This window comes from Palaemon carinicauda, chromosome 30 (assembly GCF_036898095.1).
Source record: "Palaemon carinicauda isolate YSFRI2023 chromosome 30, ASM3689809v2, whole genome shotgun sequence".
Classification (NCBI taxonomy): Eukaryota; Metazoa; Arthropoda; class Malacostraca; order Decapoda; family Palaemonidae; genus Palaemon; species Palaemon carinicauda.
In genome coordinates, this window is record NC_090754.1 from 32,248,471 (window position 1) to 32,263,295 (window position 14,825).

The following is a 14,825-nucleotide window of genomic DNA, read 5'->3' on the forward strand; positions in this document are numbered from 1 at the left end:
CTAGAAAGCTACTAAAGGAACCTTCCATCAGGACAACATGGCTATCTCACCCAAAAAATAGATTTTTCGCTTCGCTCAAAATCCGTTATCTAGTCTTACAATCCTTACGCAACTAGCCCTAAAACCAACCCTCTTAAGGTTCTTAAAGGTACCCTTCATCTGGCCTTAGTAATGGCAGAAATTTGGCATTACAAATTGTCTTTACCCAGCCATAAAATTGGCTCCCAATTGGGCCTACAATCAACCTTCACATGACTAATCAAGAAGGTAGTGTTTACCCGTCAGTTTAAGTTGGAAGTTGGTACTATCTTTTTGTTATTGTAAATCTAATTTCCCTATGTCATGACTCGTTAATGGTAGTTTTCTTGCTCTGGAAAAACTTCATGGCCCTCCACATTAATTCATGAAAAATTAATGTTAATCTCAATTGGTATGATTTTTGGACAATGAAGCCAAGGTACTGAAAATGTATACTATAGTTACTAAAAACTAACTAACTAAACACAGGGAGAAACACCTCAAAATGACATTTCTCAATTTTAAGGTTGTGCACTAAATTCAACAAACTGCAAAAGTCATTCTGAATGTTTGTCAAACCTGACACACTTGTTACTCAAAATGTTAGTTGCTAACAATAAGCTTTGAAAGGACTGAAATGAATTTTGAAGGAAGACTTACAATTTATATAGAAAAGTGGTTATACCTACAATTTATAAAAAAAAAAAAAGTGCTATAGCATATATTTTCCCCATTAACTTTGAAATGAGAACCAGAAATCATGATTAATATACAAGACTGCTGGCTGTCAGTAATTGTTTTCTTGAGAATCTTTTGAGAGAACAACTATCTGGGAAAAAATATTAAAGATAATAGTTATTTATACTAAATCCAAGAAATCTCAGCTGATTCTGACAACAAATAAAATATTGTATGACCAGGGTCACTCGATATTGGGGCCACTTCTCATTTAATTGGACCAGTGAACTAAATTGGACAAGTACTATTATATTACCTGCATCCCATTTTTGACAAAGTCAAGACTAAGGGATATTCAAATCAAAATTACTTACTGCTCATCCTGCAGTTAACAGGTCCCATTCTGAGATTATGGGAGAAAAATAAATTCTCTGTTCTATATCATTTAACTGGGACGTTCACAGAAACAAGACCTGAGAAAAACAAAAATATCATTATTAGTTTAAGACATTCATAATCATGATTTAGAATAAAAACAATTCCTAACTATACAAAACAGTTACTTAAATGGGTAACTCCCAGTTCTGTTTTCTACAGCCAGACAATAATAAAAGGGTTCTGTTGCACATTGCTAGGTTACCTAGCAATGCCACTACTGGTAATGTGTGGGGCTACTAGCAAGTTTCTTTATTCTGGTCAAAAACTTTGTCGGGTGGTTGAGGCAGGACCTCTGCTTAAATGCTTTGGGAAATAAAGTTTTTAAATTTTAGCATATTCAAATGCACATACGAACCCCGGAGTCATTTAAATGGGAGTCTTCCTTAGGTCGGGGAAAGTTTCCACCAAGAGGTATTCTCTATGACAATTACATGTACCTGTACATGCATGTAGGTATGAGCAAAAATCTAAAGTGGCTACTTAAAAGACAGTCCAACCGGCTCATAAGGACGCAGGGTTGTCGTATCCAATACTTTAGGGCCAGTTTAAGACAAAACCATGTGAAAATCAAGCATCAATTATAATCATTCATAATCACCATGACCGGTTGTCCGATGAGGATTTTTGAGGGAGACTGAAAAACGGATAAAATGTGGCTGTAACAGGTGATACCACAAGAAGTGTGTTTTTGTCTTTGCCTACACATACACCGAATGGCCTGGCCTATTCTTACCACATTCTCCTGTCTTCATACACCTGACGACATTGACATTACCAAAAAATTTATCTTTGCTCAAGGAGATAACTACTGCAATGTAATAGTTCAGTGGCTACTTTTCTCTTGGTAAGGGTAGAAGAGACTTCAGCTATGGTAAGCAGTTCTTCTAGGAGATGGACGCTCCAAAATCAAACCAATGTTCCCTAGTCTTGGTAGTAGTACTATAGCCTCTGTATCATGGCCTTCCACTCGATGATTAGTTCTCTCTTTAATGTTTTAACTGTTCTAAAAATATTCTTCCCGAACTATGCTATCGAGAAGGATTTCACAGAGGCAGCCCACATAGGACACCACCTACGAGGACCTTGGCATGTTTACACCATCTAATTACTGACATCATCTGATGCAGATGAGGGTGTCAAGGAAAAAAGGCTTAATAATTCTGGTGCCCTTTTGAGCCTGAAAAGGTTCAGGCGAAATAAAGTTTCTGTCGTTCCGAAAAAAAAAAAAAAAAATTAATAACAAACAGTAAGCAAGGGACTTTCAGAGTACTGTACATTGTGGTAAAGCGACAGGTTTGTCGTTCATAAAACCAATAGTTGTTGGGTTATGAGAACGAGATTGTTGTGGATGGTAAGTTGATGCAACCTGAAATTGAACCAAAGCTGACAATGGAACACTACCACAAAGCATTCCATTCCTATACGAGCTCGGGTAGTGGCAGCACTATCAGAATGTACACTATCAGATGACATAGTAATATAGCCATTACGCAGAGGAATATCATCATAAATTGAAATGGGTGCGTTTTGTGAGCAAATCGGTCTGTAACGTCATCACGCGTGGGAACAGCAGCTCATTCAGTGACGTCATCCCGAGTGGGCACAGCGGTGCAATGCAGATTTGTTTGACCAAGCTCACGTCCGGGCAGTCAGGAATCGACAACATACAATGAATTAGTAAATGTGTTGTACAGTAGTCACTATTGACCACCAAGCGTTTTGCTTGGATGGAAAGAAAAGTATGTAAACTTGGTCTGACCAAAATTGGACACAGCCGAAGGGTCCAGTCTAGAGAACTTTAAAGGAGAGGGGGGTTACGAGGCAAGCCCAGCTTATGAGTGGAAGAAGGATAAAATGGATCCTTCAACAAGATGGGGCTAAAATAGCAGTCACAACTCTAGAGTTCCACATATGGAAATGGGGGGGGGGGGGGGGGGAGATGGCAGTCTACTCTAGGGTTTCGTGTATGGGACTTTCGACGCCTTGATAAAAAGGGCCATATAGGCCTCACCATTCACTAGTGGGAGGGGAGGGAGATCTATCCATTTCCGAATAATCAAGGTCCAATGATACTGAATGAATGAATACAAATAATAGGCCTCAAGCCAAGCACTGGGGTATGTCACAACTCAGGGAGTTTAAAGTAAATCATTCATGAGAATTTAGACACCTTCCAAAAAGTCGTTAACTAGGTTAGTTTAAGTCGCAGGAAGTAGGGCGGCAGTTGCCAACCTATGACTTTAAGTCGCAGGAAGTAGGGCGGCAGTTGCCAACCTATGACCTCATCTCCACGATCCCTGGGTAGTGTGAGAAGCAGTTTTAACTAAATTCTGTCATTGTTAGATATCTACTACCCCAGCACACATGTACTAAATTTGTTTCCACGTCAACAGGTACACCAAGGAGAGGGGACAAAGGAGGCGAGAACCGGCTGGATGCGGTTGCATCACCTGCCATCGCTACCCTAAGGGAAGATAAGCCCTAATACCCCGCGGCAATGAGTGGACCATAAGAACAGCTGGGAGACAAAGATTAGTTAGTAGAGTTGGAGTTCGGGTCAAGCTCAGGTCGTGAGTGGGCAACCCATAGTAGGCCCATCCATAATGGTAGGCTTATCTCAGCCATGGGTGGCGTCGATGTGCAACAAGACGCCCAATATTAAAAGTATTTGTTGTTAGTTTAACCGTTTCCTCTCTAAGTCCGTTCTCCCCAAGTGTGTCTATATTCATTAAGGGATTCATTGTTACCTACAATTATGAGAATTTTATTACTAACTGTTTCAGTAATTTAAAAGTCAGTGAGACACATTTCCTCTTATGTAATTAGAGAGATTCAAAGTTCTATCAAAGCGATTCATTCATTCACTTTAAAGAAGATTTCTGCTCGATCTGTGAAAATTGACTAAATACAATACGTAAATCTTCTTTACGATGTAAAGGTAGTCTAATTTCCCGCCTCCCATCATTTATCATTTAATGGCCACAACCTATGAGACAGGTATCAAAGGCCATTCACCACTATCTACAGTAATACTAATGAACCAACCATGCTCTTACACACACCATTTGGTAAAATTTTAACCTATAAAAGCAATCACGCCACTTTCATACAATAACTTCTAAATGTGAAATATGAAGGGATTAAACAGATTAAATAAATAACGTCATAAAATTACTTAAAGCTTGTGATATAGCCCAGTACTCGGTATATTTTTTCAAGTACAGTGTATCACAATTTCGCCCAGTTTATTTCAAAGGTTTGTCCTGGAGTAAATGTGTCCTCCTCTAGAGATTAAAAATAGGAAAACTGACTAAAATATGTTTAATATCCATTATCACTTGACAGGTATTACAAAGAGGGAACTGTCTCCCTTCCCCACTATTTATTGAATAATTGTGGGTTACATGTGTACTGTATGGCCTATATTAAGGGTCATCTGCTAAGAAAATTATTTCCAAATAGTAAATAAAATTCATTCAATATAATTGTACATACTATATATCTTTCTAACAATTTAGCATTAGACTTGAACTATGAAACTTTTTAATGTCCCATATGAAGAGAAATTATATATACTGTAATAGCTTAAATTAAGTTTTCAATTTCCTTAATAAATGAGCACAACTTACATTAAAAATTCTCAATTTTCCTAATTAGCACAAAATACGAGCTATAGAATTTTTTTTATTGCAACCTGTAACCTCAACATCATATATAATTACTGTAAAATAAAAGAAAAAATGCTTAAGTAAACCAAGTAGTTAATAGATTTTTATTATTTACTAAGTCACATATAGGCCTTTATTCTTTTATGAAATAAGATACTTCTAGTTATTATAAAGCACTGAATACCATACTGTATCAGGAAACATTATAAATAGGAAAAGGTATTATAAAAAGGAAAAGGTTTTATAAACTTTCATAAAACAAACACCTTTGCTAATTAAAGTTTCCTAAAAAACTAGGTACTGGCAAATATACCAAGAGGACACTTTATTCAAGCGTGATTTACCTTATTGCCCGAGAGTCCAGTAATGGTAGTTCCAGTTGCGGGTCGATCCAGACGCTGTGGGGTCCACGTTGTGGGGGATGACAGGGGCTCCAGTACCATTGACTGGTAATTTTTGAGGGTATTATGCAGACAACTGCAAAAATTCAATACAGTAATTAATCATTTCCTGAAACTAACTTCTAGTGTGTTCTCATTATACATGTAAGGTACCATGGTTTCATTATGACAATTCAAACTCAGGACAAACATTTACTTAAAATTAATTACACTAACACCAATAATCTAAGAATTAATATTTCATTATGAGATTGCTATTCTGTTCAAATCATTAATTGCCCTTAATTCTCTTTTAAAAATATCAAATTTAGAAATCCATTTATTATTTTTTAGAATAAACAATTACTTCAAGAGAAATATCTTACAAGCATCTTTACATAACAAATTGTCCCTTTCCCATCGCATAAAAATCTCATCTTGTCTAACATGAGCTAATCAAAAATCCTTCAGCAGCGTCCTTGTCCAAAACTATGATTGCAATCTTCAAGTCATTTTATTTATGCACTGACCCTATGTTAAATGTGAGGAGCAAGAGAAAATTAACTTTTCCAGATTAAAAATAAATTTAGTTAAAAAAAATTCATAACTTACCTCATCAGTTCTTCCATTTTGATGTTGAAGTTTGACAGGTCAGATTGTTGTTTACGAATTAGTAATTTCAATATACCCAAATACTGTAAAGTCAACTAGATATAACCCAAGCTTACTATTATGTATTATGTATTATTATTATTATTACTATTACTATTATTAAAAGCCATGCTTCAGTATGTGAAAAGCAAATAATAAAAATAAAATACACTATACTTTGATTTCATCAAACACCACTTTTCCTCAGTCGCATTTAGGTTATATCGACAGATTTATCACAGTTCCAAAAAATTTTCATAAAACTAATTTAAAATTTACTTAATTCAGGAATCTACTTCACAAAACAGCTTTTTAATTAGTAATTTCACTCATTCTAGTTCTAATAATATCCTTATCAACATCTAAATACAAATTTACTACTAATTTTATCCATACTTATGGGATTTTAAATTAATAATCTTAATTGGGTTAAATTTCCAATATAAATTCAATACTTATGCAACAACACTATTACTTTAGTTGTTTTTATCTAAAATAACAATATAAAAGTTTACTCTAAAAGGCTATGATTAAGTATGATGAGAAGGATTAAAAGATAAAAAAGCAAAAAAGTTTATTTTGCCTTACATTCAAAACATGGAAAGTGCCCTCGTAATGTTGCTCCATTAGAGAACATTTATGAAAACTTTCTTAATTCAATATATCCAAGTTTAACGTTATGAACAAGAAGTTTCTCTACTAAAAGAGAAATATCAAGTTCTCTGTTAACGCTGTAAACGATTACTTGCTTCAACGTACTACAGTATCTGAATTTAACATTCTAAAAGAAAAGTATGATACGCATAGTCGTGTTTATTTTCAAAACCATTTTCGAGAGAACTTAACACAAGATAGCTCAAGAGTTGTATTGAATCGATATAATGGATGTACAGAAATGACCTTACCTTTAGTGACTTCCTTACTTGAAAATAAATGTTTATTACGTATTGGATAAAAGTTGACAAAAATATTCATAAATCTTCAGTTTCTAGGATTCTAATATGGTAGAAAATATTCACTTTTTTTTTTTCAATTTTGAGTTTTACATCTTAAGTTATAAGATTTATCATTGATGTGTAATTAAATAGTAAACTGTTTAAATATAACTTGGTTATGATCACAGCAGCTGACCAAGATAGTACTAAAACAATACAAATATTAAACCCAGTAACTAATTATATGCAATAGATCAAAATTACCTTAATCTACTTTAAGAATTTAAATTGGTGTCCAAATCAACTCTTAAATTTCCTTTTTTTTTTTTTTAAATCCAGTGAGACAAAATCTAGCCGTGTTAATTTCAGCTCCTGATTATTTTGATAAAACATCAAAGTGTCGTCTGAGTCTCCCGATTCACACCAATTCCCTTCTCGGTGGTGAATGGTCTCACCGACCCCACCAAAATACCATATGGCCTAAATTCCCGAATCCAATACAGTATATGTAATCATCATATTTACATATTCACTACAGAAACTAACATTTGACTAATTAGCTGACACGGTAATCAACTTTGACTAAAAACATATCAATGAGGAAAATGAAAAATCTTTGAATGTATCAATCAGTTGTGCCAAATTTGAAGAAAAGAACATTAAGAAAAATAAGGTTATCCAAAAAAACATTTTGGAAAAAAATTTCAGATTTAGTTTATCAATTTTAAAATATCCTTCACTATACCTTGGTGGTTGTGTGTGACACCACCGAAGCATTGTTGTTCATCAGCACTACAGAGTGCCCTGAAAGGAGCTGATGGAATTCTTTTAGCGTAAGAAAGGCTGCCCTCATTTCAGGAAGTTTATATAGCACTTTCGTTCAGACTCGGACCAAAGACCAGATGCCATGGGGTGCAACAGGTGAAGAGCAACAAACCTGGTGAAGGAGAGAGAAGGTCTAGTCCCCTTAGCAGGATGGTCTGACACCCACAACTCTGGTCTCTTCTGCTCTAGACCTACCAGCACCTAGGTGTTCTGTGGGCCGAGGTGCTAAGACTAAAAGGTGGGACTATCAGAGAATAATAGGTAGATCCTGAGATCACCGGCTTCACTGCCTGGACAAGGTCTTGATAGGAAGACTCACTCAAGAGAGCACTATACGTAGCAGAGGTGGGGCACACACCTTCAACAGGCAGACGAGCTCGCCCGCCCACCTGATTAAGAGGTAGGGTTCGTCATGCTATATTCCGGATAGCATGCTCCCTCGCGGATCCCTTAATGTAGGATGTCCTTGTCGGATGTAGGGCGAGAGCTTGTGAACGGAACGGGGAGAGATCATGTGAACGGAACGATGTATCCCACTTAGAGTATGGAGACCGAAAAGTTTGGCCCCACGAAGTATCCACCTCTGCCATTAAGGTATCAGCCGAGGGAGTCCACACACTCGCCTCACCAGTGCTCGGTGAATGGGTGCGCAAGACACCCTCGCGAGACTCGGGTCTGTGCTCATGCCTAAGTGGAATAGACCAGAGCACCCTTGTATCACTTACCTCCCGCTAAACCCGGTGGGTAGCATTATGCACTCCCACAGGAGGCATTCGCTCGTAAAAGGCTATTAATGCTGCGCAAGACTTATCAAGTCAGAAAAAAATATTTCCCCTACGATTTATCAGAAAATAGAATGAGTTCTGGGCTACCTGGTCAACAAACTATCCAGTAAGGCAGCCAACTCTTCCCAGGAATTGTAACTTGCTCTCTCACCAGCCAAACCCTGCAAAGTGTTTGCATGTTTCACTTAGAGGAACAAGTAACCTTGATTCTCAAGCGAAGGTCAACTCTCCTAAATTACTCCTGAGGGACCAAAAGATTGCCTAGCTAGTCAAGAAAGTGGACTGATATCGAGACGTGCAACCAGTTACGCGCAACTGCTCTGTAGGAGGGGGAAATCCTGTCCTCCAACTGCCTTTCATCCAATGGGAGTTGACTGTTTAAGTATGCTTACAGATTAGTAATACCAGGGTAGCCAGTATTCCCTAGAGGAATATGGGATTATAGCAAATCTCCTTAGGGATCGTTGTCGAACAAGAGATCAACCTTTAACAACCAGTCGTATGCAACTACTTTCGGAAGGCAAGATTTGAGACTTCAATCCTTTGTTGAGAGGTAATGTCCATCTATGAACCAGTAACACAGACAGCTAAGGAAGAACAGACACAAGGGCACAGCCCGAATGATTCGTAGCATCCAGAACTCTATTAGAGAACATTGATCAACGTTCGCAATCGAGACCACCTCCTTCATATGACCGAGATCCTTTAGAAATGACAAATAAGTTTGTATTTCTTCGTTCCCGATTGCCAAACTGGCACAAGTACCCTCCCAGAGAACAGATTCCCTTGTGCGAAGTTTCGGAGTCAAGTACAGTATTTAAATACTAAGACAACGGCCGCTCCAAAAATTAGGAAGCAACTGCCTGGAATGAAGTAAGAGTCTACTTGAGAATAGACTAACTGCAACCAGCAAACTGGCTTACGTACCCAATGTTCCCTCCCAGGGAACAGATTCGCTTGTGCAAAGTTTGAGTCTTAAGTACAGTATGTACTGTATTTAAAAACTAAGACAACGGCCGCTCCAAAAATTACGAAGGAACTGTTTGGAATGAAATAAGAGTCTACTTGAGAGTAAACTAACTCTGGTTACAGGAAGGCAAGAGGAATATCCCCATCGAAACATGTTATTTTCATTAGTAAAATAAATTTTTGAATATACTTACCCGATAATCATGTAGCTGTCAACTCTGTTGCCGACAGAAATCTACGGTCGGGATACGCCAGCGATCGCTATACAGGTGGGGGTGAACACCACAGCGCCATCTGTGGTCAGGTACTCCAGTACTTCTTGTCAACACCACCTCAATTTTTTCCTCGGTCCACTGGTTCTCTATGGGGAGGAAGGGTGGGTCAATTAAATCATGATTATCGGGTAAGTATATTCAAAAATTTATTTTACTAATGAAAATAACATTTTTCAATATTAATCTTACCCGATAATCATGTAGCTGATTCACACCCAGGGTGGTGGGTGGAGACCAGCATACATGTTAACAAAGAAGCTAAGTATCCCGTATTTTATTTTATTAGTTATTCAAAAATAACATAAAATAAATAAGTACCTGGTAAGGAAGACGACTTGAACCATTACTCTGCCTTTATTAAGTACGTCTTTCTTACTGAGCGTAGCGGTCCTCTTAGGATGCTGAACGACTCTTAGGTGCTGAAGTATAAAGGGCTGCAACCCATACTAAAGGACCTCATCACAACCTTTAACCTCGGCGCTTCTCAAGAAAGAATTGACCACCCGCCAAATCAACAAGGATGTGGAAGGCTTCTTAGCCGACCGTACAACCCATAAAAAGTATTCAAGAGAAAGGTTAAAAAGGTTATGGGATTATGGGAATGTAGTGGCTGAGCCCCCGCCTACTACTGCATTCGTTGCTACGAATGGTCCCAGGGTGTAGCAGTTCTCGTAAAGAGACTGGACATCTTTGAGATAGAATGATGCGAACACTGACTTGCTTCTCCAATAGGTTGCATCCATAACACTCTGCAGAGAACGGTTCTGTTTGAGGGCCACTGAAGTAGCCACAGCTCTCACTTCATGTGTCCTTACCTTCAGCAAAGCAAGGTCTTCTTCCTTCAGATGAGAATGTGCTTCCCTAATCAGGAGCCTGAATAGGTAAGAAACTGAGTTCTTAGACCTTGGAAGAGAAGGCTTCTTGATAGCACACCATAAGGCTTCTGATTGTCCTCGTAAAGGTTATGACCTTTTTAGATAGTACCTAAGAGCTCTAACTGGGCAAAGTACTCTCTCCAGTTCGTCCCCCACCAAGTTGGACAGGCTTGGGATCTCGAACGACTTAGGCCAAGGACGTGAAGGAAGCTCGTTTTAGCAAAAAACCGAGCTGCAAGGAACATGTAGCCGTTTCAGATGTGAAAACTATGTTCCTGCTGAAGGCGTGGATCTCACTTACTCTTTTAGCTGTTGTCAAGCACACGAGGAAAAGAGTTTTTAATGTGAGGTCCTTAAAAGAGGCTGATTGGAGAGGTTCAAATCTTGATGACATAAGGAACCTTAGGACCACGTCTAGATTCCAGCCTGGAGTGGACAACCGACGTTCCTTTGAGGTCTTAAAAGACCTAAGGAGGTCCTGTAGATCTTTTGTTGGTGGAAAGATCCAAGCCTCTGTGGCGGAAAACCGCTGCCAACATACTTCTGTAACCCTTAATCGTAGGAGCTGAAAGGGATCTTACGTTCCTTAGATGTAACAGGAAGTCAGCAATCTGGGTTACAGTGGTACTGGATGAGGAAACTGCATTGGCCTTGTACCAGCTTCGGAAGACTTCCCCTTTAGACTGATAGACTCTGAGAGTGGATGTCCTCCTTGCTCTGGCAATCGCTCTGGCTGCCTCCTTCGAAAAGCCCCTAGCTCTTGAGTGTCTTTCGAAAGTCTGAAGGCAGTCAGACGAAGAGCGTGGAGGTTTGGATGTACCTTCTTTACGTGAGGTAGACGTAGAAGGTCCACTCCTAGAGGAAGAGTCCTGGGAATGTCGACCAGCCATTGCAGTACCTCTATGAACCATTCTCTCGCGGGCCAGAGCGGAGCCAACCAACGTCAGCCGTGTCCCTTTGCGAGAGGCGAACTTCTGAAGTACCCTGTTGACAATCTTGAACGGCGGGAATGCATACAGGTCGAGATGGGACCAATCCAGCAGAAAAGCATCCACGTGAACTGCTGCTGGGTCTGGAATCGGAGAACAATACAACGGGAGCCTCTAGGTTATCGAGGTAGCGAACAGATCTATGGTTGGCTGACCCCACAGGGCCCAAAGTCTGCTTCAAACATTCTTGTGAAGGGTCCACTCTGTGGGGATGACCTGACCCTTCCGGCTAAGGCGATCTGCCATGACATTCATATCGCCCTGAATGAACCTCGTTACCAGCGTGAGCTTTCGATCTTTTAACCAGATGAGGAGGTACCTTGCGATCTAGAACAACTTCCACAAATGAGTCCCTCCCTGCTTGGAGATGTAAGCCAAGGCTGTGGTGTTGTCAGAGTCCACCTTCACCACCTTGTTAAGCTGGAGGGACTTGAAGTTTATCAAGGCCAGATGAACCGCCAACAGCTCCTTGCAATAGATGTGAAGTGTCCTTAGCTCCTGATTCCATGTTCCCGAGCATTCCTGTCCGTCCAAAGTCGCACCCCAGCCCGTGTCTGATGCGTCAGAGAAGAGACGGCGGTCGGGTTTCTGAACAGCCAAAGGTAGACTTCCTTGAGAAGAAAGCTGTTCTTTCACCACGTGAGAGTAGACCTCCTCTCTTCGGAAACAGGAACTGAGATCGTCTCTAGCGTCATGTCCTTTATCCAGTGAGCCGCTAGATGATACTGAAGGGGGGGAGGTGGGGTCTCCCTAACTCGATGAACAGGGCCAGCGATGAAAGTGTCCCTGTTAGACTCATCCACTACCTGACTGAGCATCGGTTCCTTCTCAGCATGCTCTGGATGCAATCTAGGGCTTAGTATATCTTTGGGGCCGACGGAAAAGCCCGAAAAGCTCGACTCTGAAGATCCATACCCAGGTAGACAATGGTCTGGGATGGGACGAGCTGGGACTCCTCCAAATTGACCAGGAGGCCCAGTTCCTTGGTCAGATCCATAGTCCATCTGAGAATCTCCAGACAGCGACGACTTGTGGGAGCTCTTAAAAGCTAGTCGTCTGACGGAGCCGGACACAAGATCATGGTACTGCTGCACAGTCTGTGAACTGTCAACCATGGGGAAGCGAGGAAGTACAGTGACAACCCGAAGCTGTCTAGACTGTCTGGGTCGTACAGACAACTCCTTATCGGGTTGCTGAGGTTGCCGCACTGCGTCACAACAAGTCACTTCTGCTGGTTGTTGAACGTCTTCCCAGTGACACACTGACTCCGTAAACAAAAAATCCTCTAACAAGGACTAAGCTTGGACTGCATGTCTTGCAACACAGCTCAAGGTCTATGGGAGCAGGTGTGGTAACAGACGGGGTTAGCGACTGAAGTGGAACCATTACCCTCCCTGGAAGCATGCTATGCTTAAATAAAAGTCCATAGGAGGCTAAGCAGCTAAAGGCTCCTCTCCAAATGACAGAGTCCTCAAGGGAAAATCAGAAGGAGGGAGAATAGCACTTTCTCATCTACAGGAACCATATCCGAGAAAAGCTAAGTTCTCTCAGTGAGGGTTTCACTGGTGCAAAAGCAGCAGACTAGAAGGCAACGTTATGAAACTGCTTGAAAGTCTAGTGAGTTGGCAACAACCAAAGATGTGTGACTGAGAAGCATGCGGTAAGGTATGCAGAGCATGCTGTATGCAGAGCATGCTGTAAGGTAAGCAGAGCATGTTGCATGGCGTGCGGCTTATGCTGCATGGGATGAGGCTCATGCTGCATGGGATGAGGCTCATGCTGCATGGTATGAGACTCATGCTGCATGGGATGAGGCTCAAGCTGCAAGGGATGAGGCTTATGCCGCATGCGTTGAGGAGGATGCCGCATAGTATGAGGCTCCTGCCTCATGGGTTGAGGCGGTTGCCGCATAGCATGAGGCTCCTGCCTCATGGTTTGAGGAGGATGCCGCATAGCATGAGGCTCCTCATAGCATGAGACTCCTGCCTCATGGGTTGAGGAGGATGCCGCATAGCATGAGGCTCCTGCCTCATGGGTTGAGGAGGATGCCGCATAGCATGAGGCTGCCTCATGGGTAGAGGAGGATGTCGCATAGCATGAGGGTCCTGCCTCATGGGTTGAGGAGGATGCCGCATAGCATGAGGCTCCTGCCTCATGGTTTGAGGAGGATGCCGCATAGCACGAGGCTCCTGTGAGGTTCCTGCCTCAAGAGTTGCGTCTGCCTCAAGGGTTGAGGAGGTAGCTGCGCAGAGAGAGGCTCATGCTGTGAAGAATGAGGTTCCTCAAGAGTTGAGGCTCTTGCCTCAAGAGTTGAGGTTCTTGCCTCAAGAGTTGAGGTTCTTGCCTCAAGAGTGGAGGTGGCTGCCGCAAGAGTCGAGGTTGCTGCCTCAAGGATGGTGGAGCTTGCCGCAACGCAAGAGGTTGCTGCCTCGAGGATGGAGGAGGTTGTCGCAACACATGAAGCTCCTGCCTCAAGGGTAGAGGAGGTTGCTGCAAAGCATAAGGTTCCTGCCTCAAGTGTTGAGGAGGTTGCCGCATAGCAAGAGGCTCCTGCCTCAAGGAAAGTGGAGGTTGCTGCACAGCGCTGGTATCTGGCAACTCCCAATGCGGCAGCTCACGCGTGGAGGTAGGTTGAGGAACCTCAACATCATACGTCTGGCAGGGTGGACTGCGCAGAGGTGGAGTTGAGGCGGCTGCCTCATGAGCGCTCGCAGGAGGAGGTGTGCTAACCTTCTCTGCCTGAAACTCCTGCATCAACACCGCAAGCTGAGACTGCATTGTCAGCAGCATAGACCACTAGAGTTTAAGAAAGACAACAACAAACGGAGCTACTGTCCGTTGAAACTGAGGGTCTAAAACAGCTGGTGCGGCAACAGACGGAGTTACTGTCTGTTGCGATACCACCTTGCCTCTCTGGGAGGTGTGCAGTTGTCGTACTGCAGCAAGTCCGAACTGACCCAGTGCTAATGGCACCACCTAGGAGTTGGACTTGCGCGGAAGGGACCGACTTGCACTTAAAAGCTGCAAGATTTGGTCCATGGTTTCTGCGAGAAACCTCTTCCGCAGACGAGGAATAAAAGGGCTCTCTCGTCTTTGTGTGGGTGGGGTGATCACGTCGGCTACGTGAGTTGGTAACACCCGAAACCACGGAGGGAAACGTCTGTTCGTCGATCAAGCCCTGCTGAACCCATAAGTCCTTCGACATTACTTCTCCCCTGGGCTTGGGAGCTTGTAAGAGGTCCCAGACTAGGCGAACAACTGGCACGAACAGACGAACCCTCGAACGCAACACTGTAACACTTTGCGCTTATCACTTTATCACTTTTGATTTTCTGTTTG

General features: G+C 41.7%; 1 long non-coding RNA gene across 1 annotated transcript in view; it reads right to left on the bottom strand.

The window, feature by feature from the left end:
- The window catches only part of LOC137622976 (uncharacterized), a 55,119-nt gene that overhangs the window by 3,279 nt on the left and 37,015 nt on the right, over positions 1-14,825 (bottom strand). The window contains exons 2-3 of the long non-coding RNA XR_011040537.1: positions 5,147-5,279; positions 1,071-1,169 (exon numbers count right to left, since the gene is read on the bottom strand). This is a non-coding gene — a long non-coding RNA (uncharacterized lncRNA). The remainder of the gene's footprint in view (positions 1-1,070; positions 1,170-5,146; positions 5,280-14,825) is intronic.